The 10,373-nt window shown below is 43.0% G+C and overlaps 1 non-coding gene across 1 annotated transcript; it reads left to right on the top strand.

Annotated features, from left to right (window-relative positions):
• Window positions 1–9,904: 9,904 nt before the first annotated feature.
• On the top strand, window positions 9,905–9,978 carry TRNAN-GUU (transfer RNA asparagine (anticodon GUU)). Its single transcript has one exon. It is a non-coding gene; the product is annotated as a tRNA-Asn (tRNA).
• The last annotated feature ends 395 nt before the right edge of the window (window positions 9,979–10,373 follow it).

The following is a 10,373-nucleotide window of genomic DNA, read 5'->3' as shown; positions in this document are numbered from 1 at the left end:
AGAACAGTGCTCGGTGCGTTCAGTGCTAAAGTGAAAGCGGTGTGTTAAGTGCTAGTGCTCCATTTCAGTGACAATGGCGGAAAAAGCTACCATCGATGATCTGGACGATGTTCAGGCTTTTCTGAACAGAGAGGACTGTCTTGCCAGATTGAATTATCTGGGAAAACAGGAACTCGTGTTAGTAAGTGCCTACCTGGAGATTAAGATACGTGCCAGTGATTCCCGTGTGGAGATCTTGTCCAAGGTTCACAAGCATTTGAAGGCCGAGGAGAAACAGGAAGGCGAGGCGCATAGTATAAAAGAAGGTGACGAGATAGCTTCCACTGAAAAGGAAGGTAAGAGCAGTGATGTCGAAAGTGATGAGAGTGAACTAAATATAAGTTTACTTACGGTGAAAATGCGTGAACTAGAGATCCATCGTGAAATAGAATGGAAAAAGCTAGAAATTGCTAAAGAGAGAGAAGAGAAAGCGAGAGAGAGAAAAGATAAGAAATTAGAAATGGAAAGAGAGAGATTAGGAAAAGAATTAGAGATAAGGCGTTTAGAATTAGAACGAGAAGAAAGAAGAGAAGAGCGAGAAAGAGCAGAGAAACGAGAAAGAGAAGAGCGAGAAAGAGAAAAGAAACGAGAAAGAGAAGATCGAGAAAAAGAAAGAGAAGAGCGAGAAAGGGAAGAGAAACAACGAGAGAGAGAAGAAAAAGATAGACAGAGACAACATGAACTAGAAGTATTGCGGTTAGGTGGTGGGAGGCAAAGAATGGAAACAAGTATTTTCGATCCGGTAAAGAACATCAAAATGGTCCCAAAATTCAATGAGAAGGAAGTGTCGAAGTTCTTCGCGGCCTTCGAGAAAGTCGCTGCCTCTTTGGAGTGGCCAAAGGAGAATTGGGCCATCATGATACAGTCAGTCTTGACTGGGAAGGCCCAAATCGCCTACTCCACGTTGTCCCTTGACGACTCCGGCGATTATGACAAGGTGAAGAAGGTAGTGCTCATGGCGTACCAATTGGTACCTGAGGCTTACAGGCAGAAGTTCAGGAACCTGAAAAAGACCTCAGAGCACACTTTCACCGAATTCGCCACTATCAAGGAGCGACTTTTCCAGGAATGGTGTGCCTCTCGGAAGGTGGAGACCAAAGAAGACCTCGAGCAGCTCATACTGTTAGAGGACTTCAAGGATTGTTTGTCTGGAGACCTGAAGAGTACCTAGAGAAACAGCAGGTAGAGACCTTGGGTGCGGCAGCCACCATGGCTGAGGAATCCATCCTAACGCATAGGCCTTCTGCTAAGTACGTCCCGAGGAATTACCCCCGCCGGTTTGACAAACCTCATCAGGAAGAGGAGAGACCCGTCCCACGAAGCGCTGAGAAGACGCCCCCAAGTAGCCCTCGAAGGAACAGTCCTAACAGTCCGAAACACCGGAGTCCGAGGAGGAATATGGTGTGCTGGACTTGTGGGCAGAAAGGGCATGTAGCTGCTATGTGCCGAGGCAGAAGAGGTAGCGGCCCACGTAGGGAGGTGCTGTTAGTGAGCTGTGTGACGCCACCAGAGGGAACCCCGTCCCTGATGACTAGTCAGGAAGAATCCAGATTGTTTTCCCCTCACACTTCAAGCGGGTATGTATCGAGTGGTCATACTGGTAGATCTGTTGTAGTGCTCAGAGATAGTGGAGCAGCCCAGTCCCTGATAGTGAAAAACTCGTTACCCGAGGGAGTGAGTGTGGAAGGGAGACAAAAGGTTATCCTGGTTGGGTTTCCTAGGACGCAGTACATCGCCCCCTTAGTGCCGATACATCTCGACTCGCCTTACTTCAGCGGCACATGTGCGTTGGCAGTAGTCGATACCCTCCCTATAGCTGGGATTGACGTGATACTAGCCAACGACTTGGTGACAGATTGGAGCACCAATCATCCCAAGATTGAGGACGAGTCAGCCGGAACAGCAAGGTCTGAGGTAACAGCAGGCAGTGGTAATGTCCAGGTACAGTCAGACCCGGAATCAGGTAACATGTTTAATTTGTCCTCTACCCGACAGATCGAAAGCATCCTAGCAGAGTCTCCTGATTCTTCTCCCGACGAGGAACATGCGGTTAAGGTAGCAGAAGCGACTGAGCAAGAAGAGAGGTCTCATGTGCAAGCACCCACGGATACCAAAGAGTCTGGAGCGAAGGCGGATGAGTACTTGCGGTATGGCAAGGTACAGCGTTCATTGAACCAGCCAGAGATTCCCCAGACGTCGGAGGTATGTGAGGTATGTGCGAAGGTTGTAGTGTCCTCTTTGGTCCAAACCAGGCTAATGGATGTAACCGGCTATGGACATTTCAAGCTCAGGAAACTTGTCCCTAAGTTAACCAAATGTTTCCTAGCGGTATTTTTTGTTCTTATGTGTGTTCTCGGTAAGGACCAGTGGACGACCCGACAGATGATGGCTACCTTGAACATCGTGAAAAGGCCCCAGGGATTAGAGATTTGCACTACGAGTGTTGCAATCAAAGGAGGGACCTGGAAGGTGATGGTAGATACAGGAGGTACGAGATGTGATATTATGAGTGACTGTTTCCGACAGGTTGACACTTCCCGCGTGATTGCTGAGCCTAAATGCAGCGTTATACGGAACGTTGGTCGACCTGACGGTGGCAGAGCGAATGCCATCCTCTATGTACGAGCAGCTCTGTTGGGACTAGGTGTGGAACTAGTAGAAGCGTATGTAGTAAGTATTGACGTACCCACTGTCGCTGTCACTCTGAATTATCAGACCCCTGTATTCCAGGTTCCTGTCTCCCTGAAGGACCGCCGGACCGGTACCAGAAAGGCCGTCTGTGACCAGCCATCATCGGTGCTACGACACAGGGAAGTGTCGAGTCCCTGCAGATCGTGTCTACACCAATCCTTACTCGGGACACGTGAGAATATGCCCCTGCTTGACATCGCAGTGGAGGTGTGGAAAATTACGTCAAGCAGGTCATTGCCTAATATCTTCAAGTTTCATCTGTGCCAGAGTTTCTCGTTCGGACAGTTCTGTGGACAGGACATCCTCGCCATTCCAGTTCTTAGTGTACGTGAGTCCGTGTGGAGTTGTATCCACGTACTAATTTGGTTTGTGTTTCTCTTTTTAGAACCCCAAACCAAATTCTTTTTGGTGGGGAGGTGTTACGGACCCGAGCCCAGCGTCTGAGCACGTAGCAGTGATGACCACGCCATCTGTGGGTCAGCTCCCGAAACCCCCTCCAAATGGACAGCGCCATCGAGTGAGGACAGGAAATACCAGCCACAAGGGCTAGTTTCCCATCCTGATCAGCTCATAACACAGCCGCTGCTGACCTCTGGTGAGGTGGCGCTTAGACAGCAACGCCATCTATGGAGTGGATAGGTGGGCGTTTGGGTCTGAGCCGGTAAGTGACGTGCCCTAGAGTGTCCCTATTACTGATGACGTGTCTGATTACAGAGTCGACCTGGGACTGCTGTAATGGAAGTTGGATCAGTCTACCCAAGGCAGCCATCTTGGCTGCCTTGTCTGCAGGTTGTAAGGGCAAATATTGTTTATATTTTCATAAGCAGACATGATTGAGGAAGGGAATTAACAGGGTAAAGCGCCAATATAATTACGATTATATTACACTTGGAAGAGGTCAGAATTAAGGATTTTGGATGGGATGGGGGAAAGGAATGGTGCCCAAACACTTGGACGGTCGGGGGATTGAACGCAGACCTGAATGAAGCGAGACCGTCGCTCTACCGTCCAACCTAATTGGTTGGGTAGATATAATAGAGAAATAAGGAGAGACTTTTCTGCCAGACAAACTGCGACTAACAAGGAGGACACGACAAACTAAATGTGGAACGCGTAAACACACACAAACAAGAAAAAAACTTTTTCAGTGTCAGAGTAGTTAACAGGTGGAATGCATTAGGAAGTGATGTGGTGGGGGCTGACTCTATACACAGTTTCAAATAATAATAATAATAATAATATTTTATTTAGGTAAGGTACATACATACAATAAATTTTTACAAAGATTGGTTGACTTATAGGTAGAGCTAGTACATACAATGCCTAAAGCCACTATTACGCAAAGCGTTTTGGGCATGATAAACTTAAATGACAAGCTTAATACTAATTGAGCATAGTGAGTAGATGAAAACAAGATATGAAAACATAGATGAAAAAGCAGCACAAATACAAATATGTCAACAAACAGCGCTCTTTAAAGAAAAACAGACATTGGTTGACAATAGAAGGGTAAGGTAGGTTACATGGAATTTATTAGGTATAGCTTCGTTTTTAACTTAAACTGGTTGAGAGAGGTACAGTCTTTAACATGGTCGGGAAGACCATGTTAAGACCTTAACATTCCACATTCTGGGCCCCTTGATTTGTAGAGCATTTCTAGTTTGATTAAGTCGTACTCTAGGAATATCAAAACTGTATTTATTTCTGGTGTGGTGCTCATGGGTTCTGTTACAACCTTCTATGAAGCTTTTGAGATCAGGATTGGCATTATAGTTTAGCGTTTTATATATGTATAATACACATGAGAGAATGTGCAGTGACTTAATGTCTAACATATTCAGAGATTTGAGTAGGGGTACCGAGTGATGTCTGGGGCCAGAATTGGATATTGTCCTAATAGCAGCTTTGTGTTGAGTAATTAGAGGACGTAAGTGATTTTGGGTAGTAGAGCCCCAAGCACAAATACCATAGTTGAGATATGGATAGATAAGGGAGTAATAGAGAGTCACCAGGACAGGGCGTGGTACATAATATCTGATCTTAGAAAGAATGCCCACAGTTTTTGAAACTTTTTTTGATATATTTAGAATGTGTCCCTGGAAATTCAGCTTGTGGTCAATGAGAATGCCAAGGAATTTGCCATCTAATTTGTTACAAATTTGGGTATTGTTTATTTTGAGATTTATTTGATTAGAGGATTTATTGCCAAACAGAATATAGAAAGTTTTGTCAATGTTAAGGGTGAGTTTGTTGGCAGTTAGCCAAAGATGGACTTTATTAAGCTTAGTATTTACTGTGGCATTTAGAGCAAGGGAATCAGGACTGGAGTAAATGAAGGTTGTGTCGTCAGCAAATAGAATTGGTTTGAGGTGTTGGGAGGCATTTGGAAGGTCATTAATGTAGATGAGAAAGAGGAGAGGGCCAAGAATGCTGCCCTGAGGAACACCAATGTTGATGGGTAGGGTGGGAGAAATTGTATTATTCACAGAAACATATTGGAGCCTGTCAGTAAGGTAGGATTTGAGGTATTGTAGGGAGTGTCCTCTGACTCCATAATGATATAATTTAAGAAGAAGGTTTTGGTGGTTGACAGTATCAAAAGCTTTACGCAGGTCCACAAATAACCCAACAGGGAACTCATTTTTATCAAGAGCTGTATGAATCAAGTTAAGCATACTAATAAGTGCATCGTTAGTGCTTTTTTTGGGTCTGAAGCCATATTGGCAAGGGCTAAGTATATTGAGTTTGGCTAGATATGAGTAAAGCTGCTTATAGAATAGTTTTTCAAAAATTTTTGACAAGTTTGGCAGGATTGATATAGGTCTGTAGTTGTTAACATCTGTGAGATCACCACATTTGTGGACAGGCGTTACTCTCGCTTTTTTTAGAATATCTGGAAAGGTTTGGAGTTCAAGTGACTTGTTGAAGAGCAAAGCAATAGCAGGGGCTAAAGATCTGGAGGCTTTTTTGTAAATTAAAGTTGGTATCTCCTCAAGGGCACCAGACTTGGTTTTAAGGGAAAGGATTATCTCATTGACGTCAGTGGAATTAATAGGCTTTAGGTACCGAGACTGTGGATAGTTACCTGTAAGATAGTCCTTAATGTCAGTACTGGAAGATGGAATATCATTTGCAAGGGATGAACCAATGGAAGAGAAGAACCTATTGAACTCAATAGCAGAATCAGAGGCTGAAAGCTGACCATCGTTAATAGACAGGAGAGTTGGTTTGTTATTTAAAGACTTCTTTGATCCCAATATTTGTGAAATTGTGCTCCAGGTTTGTTTAATGTTGCTCTTTATTTGGGTAAATTTATCTTCGTAGTATTTAGTTTTGGCTCGTCTAATTATCTTAGATAGCAATAATGAGTAATTCTTTGAGAATTCTTTGGAGACAATTCCTAACCTATACTTCTTCTCAAGGTCATGTTTTTTATTAATAGATTTAAGTATTCCCTTTATAAGCCAGGGATTGTTAAGCCTTTTGGTTGTGACTTGTTTTGTAAGCATAGGACAGTGGGTATTATAAAGGCTAAGAGTTTTTTGAAGAAAAGATTGCACTGCTAGGTTGATGTCCTCTATGTTACCTAACTTGGACTCCCAGTTGACATTATCAGCAGCAGTTATAAAATTGACTATAGCAGTTTCATTGTGCAGTCTAAAACGTATCTCTCTTGACTCAAGAGGTGGTTTGCTAATGTTAGTTAAGAGAAATGTGGGGTAATGGTCTGTAGTGCTATCGGTGATTATACCTGAAGTAAGCGGAGAGGTTATGTTTGTCCAGATGTGATCTAGAGTCGTGGCAGTGCTATCAGTGATTCTAGTAGGTCTAGTGATTAAGGGTATGAGGAAGCAGGAATTCATACAGTTGAGGAAGCTAACAGCAGTAGGGTGTTCAGGCTCGCAGAGGTCAATATTAAAGTCCCCTGCAATAATTAGGTGGTTTTTGTTCAGTCTGTTATCAAGTATTAGATTTCTAAGGTTTGAGTTGAATTCAGACACATCAGTGTTAGGAATTCTATAAACTGCACCCACAGACAGGACAGACTCGGCACCCTTGACTCTGAAGCTGGCGAAGATATACTCCCCATAGCAGTCTCTAGTTCTAATTTCTTTTAAGCATGTTAGTTCTTGGTGGTAGTAAAGAGCAGTACCACCACCTCTTTGAAGTTGACGACAGTTGAGAATTGCTGAGTAGTTAGGCATGTTAAAGAGTTGAGTAGTATCCTCTTTCAACCATGTTTCAGTAAGTATAATAAAAGAGAATTTGTTGTCAATAGTTTCAATCAAGGCACTAACATCATCGTAGTGTTTACCTAGGGATCTAACGTTCAAATTGATTACAGAGATATTGTGATTATGAGTTAATACATTGTTTACATCATGTGCTGTATAATATTTGGAATTTAGATCATTAAAGTGATGATTGTCATAGATAGTGGATAAGAGGTTAAGTTCTGGGTCTATACTTGTCTGCATAAAAAAAGCTGATTGCAGGAAAAACAAGGAAAGAAAGGCAAATTACAAGGTAAAAATAAGCTTTAAAATAGGGAAAAATATGTACACAATACTGTACAAAACAAACACAAAATGAAAAACAAAAAAAAAGAAAAAAAGGTAGTTTACAAGGGGCTTACAGGGGTACAATGGAGTAAGGGAGTATGGCTAGGCTAGACAACCTAGGTAATAAATGAGATTAAAGAAAAAACATATAAACATGGACTATACAAAACACAAGATATAGAAATACAAAACAAAAATATAAACAAGACTAAGCAATACAAAAACAAATTGAGCAAAAATGAAAAATGAGGTAGATTGCTTACAAGTACTCTCAGGTACACTATAAGTAACAATTTGCAATTTGAGATACAGGCAAAGCCAGGGGTACAATGGAGTAAGGGAGCATGGCGAGGCTAGGCAACCTAGGTAATAAATGAAATCAAAGAAAAGTTGAATAATAAACTTAGGCAAATTTAAGCTAATGATTATTAACTATAAATAGTTCAGTTATGACTGTATAATTAATAAGACCTGAAGAACTATTAATGCACTCAATTAAATAATTTCAGTAAATGACTGGCTACTTTACCTTGAGGTTACCTTGAGGTGCTTCTGGGGCTTAGCGTCCCCGCGGACCGGTCGTCGACCAGGCCTCCTGGTTGCCGGACTGATCAACCAGGCTGTTGGACGCGGCTGCTCGCAGCCTGACGTACGAGTCACAGCCTGGTTGATCAGGTATCCTTTGGAGGTGCTTATCCAGTTCTCTCTTGAACACTGTGAGGGGTCGGCCAGTTATGCCCCTTATGTGTAGTGGAAGCGTGTTGAACAGTCTCGGACCTCTGATGTTGATAGAGTTCTCTCTCAGAGTACCAGTTGCACCTCTGTTTTTCAACGGGGGTATTCTGCACATCCTGCCATGTCTTCTGGTCTCATGTGATGTTATTTCTGTGTGCAGGTTTGGGACCAGCCCCTCTAATATTTTCCACGTGTAAATTATTGTGTACCTCTCCCGCCTGCGCTCAAGGGAGTACAGTTTTAGGCTCTTTAGTCGGTCCCAATAGTTTAGATGTTTTACTGAGTGGATTCTAGCAGTAAAGGATCTCTGCACGCTCTCCAGTTCAGTAATTTCTCCAGCTTTGAAAGGTGCTGTCATTGTGCAGCAGTACTCCACTCTAGAGAGCACAAGCGTTTTGAAAAGTATCATCATCGGTATAGCATCTCTAGTGTGAAAAGTTCTTGTTATCCAACCTGTCATTTTTCTTGCAGTTGTGACGGCTACTTTATTGTGTTCTTTAAAGGTAAGGTCTTCCGACATGAGTACACCCAGATCCTTTACATTGCCTTTTCGTTCTATGTTATGATTTGCCTGAGTTTTGTACGTGGTTTCCGTTTTTATATTTTAATTTTTTCCATAGCGCATGAGCTGGAACTTATCTTCGTTAAACACCATATTATTTTCTGTAGCCCATAGAAAGACCTGATCTACATCTGACTGGAGGTTCGCCGTGTCCTCTATGTTGCCTACTCTCATGAAGATCCTAGTGTCATCTGCAAAGGATGATACAGTGCTATAGGTTGTGTTCTTGTCTATGTCCGATATGAGGATGAGAAAAAGTACTGGAGCAAGCACAGTACCCTGGGGGACTGAGCTCTTCACGGTTGATGGGCTGGATTTTATTTTGTTGACTATTACACATTGGGTTCTGTTGGTCAGGAAATTGTAGATCCATCTGCCTATTTTTCCGGTAATTCCTTTTGAACGCATTTTATGTGCAATAACACCATGGTCACATTTATAAAAAGCTTTTGCGAAATCTGTGTAAATTACATCCGCGTTATGTTTGTCTTCCATAGCATCTAATGCCATATCATAGTGGTCCAGCAACTGCGACAGGCAAGAGCGCCCTGTTCTAAAACCATGTTGTCCGGGGTTATGGAGTTGCTGTGATTCCATAGGCTAAGAGTAAGTTAAAAATTAAGTCAAACAATGAAACAAGGAGAATTAGGATACCTAGCCCCACTAGTTGACAGGGGGTTAATTAAGTTAATTCACTGGGAGTGATAATAAGGTGAGACAAACCACACTGGGAGAGGAAAGTGTTGAGGTTTTCTTCTTTAGTAATAGTAAACATTTTGCCCTCTGCGGTTTTTCTCACCTTTATCAGACCATCTCTAACGAAGCACTGATGAATCGCATCTGGGTTATGTTGCTGGATTTGACGCAGGCGGTAGAGGAGTTGCTGTCTGTTCCTAGTCAAGCACTCGTTGATGTATAATCCCTTCCGCTGGGATGCAGCTGTCCGGACTATATGGGATTTCGTGAACTGGGAAGACAGCTTCAGGCGAATTTTCCGCTAGTTTTGACCTGATGGATTCTTTTTGCCTACTCTGTAGGCAGCAATAACGTCAGTTTTGTTTAGAATGAGCTGCAATTTGTTTTTTAAGAGATCCTGAGCTATTTCGACACAATTTTCACTTTCATGTTCCACAGGTATATCTTGGGACGACAGATATAAATGTAGGTATGATAGAGCCCAGTTGGCTCAGGAATCTGTACACCAGTTGATTGACAGTTGAGAGGCGGGACCAAAGAGCCAGAGCTCAACCCCCGCACGCACAACTAGGTGAGTACAAGCAGAGTTAACAAACACACAAACGCCGGTTTAACCCAAGCCTCCGTGGCACAATTGGTTAGCGCGTTCGGCTGTTAACCGAAAGGTTGGTGGTTCGAGCCCACCCGGGGGCGGCTGTTTTGAAGTTTGTTGAACTTCACTTGTTTGAGAAAATGAGAACAATTATATAATTATTTTCTTAACATGGATGAGTTTACCAAAAGTTTACCAAGAGTTAAGCAAGGAATAAATGTGGGAGTATTATAGAGAGAGAAGCTGCTGGTGACCCAAGGCTATAATCTTGGTGACGGCTCCAGCTGCTGGTGACCCAAGGATATAATCTTGGTGATGGCTCTGGCTGCTGGTGACCCAAGGATATAATCTTGGTGATGGCTCTGGCTGCTGGTGACCCAAGGATATAATCTTGGTGATGGCTCTGGCTGCTGGTGACCCAAGGATATAATCTTGGTGATGGCTCTGGCTGCTGGTGACCCAAGGATATAATCTTGGTGATGGCTCTGGCTGCTGG

Source organism: Procambarus clarkii, chromosome 24 (assembly GCF_040958095.1).
Source record: "Procambarus clarkii isolate CNS0578487 chromosome 24, FALCON_Pclarkii_2.0, whole genome shotgun sequence".
Taxonomy (NCBI): domain Eukaryota; kingdom Metazoa; phylum Arthropoda; class Malacostraca; order Decapoda; family Cambaridae; genus Procambarus; species Procambarus clarkii.
The sequence above is the reverse complement of the archived record's forward strand: the minus strand, read 5'-3'. Positions and strand labels throughout refer to the sequence as shown.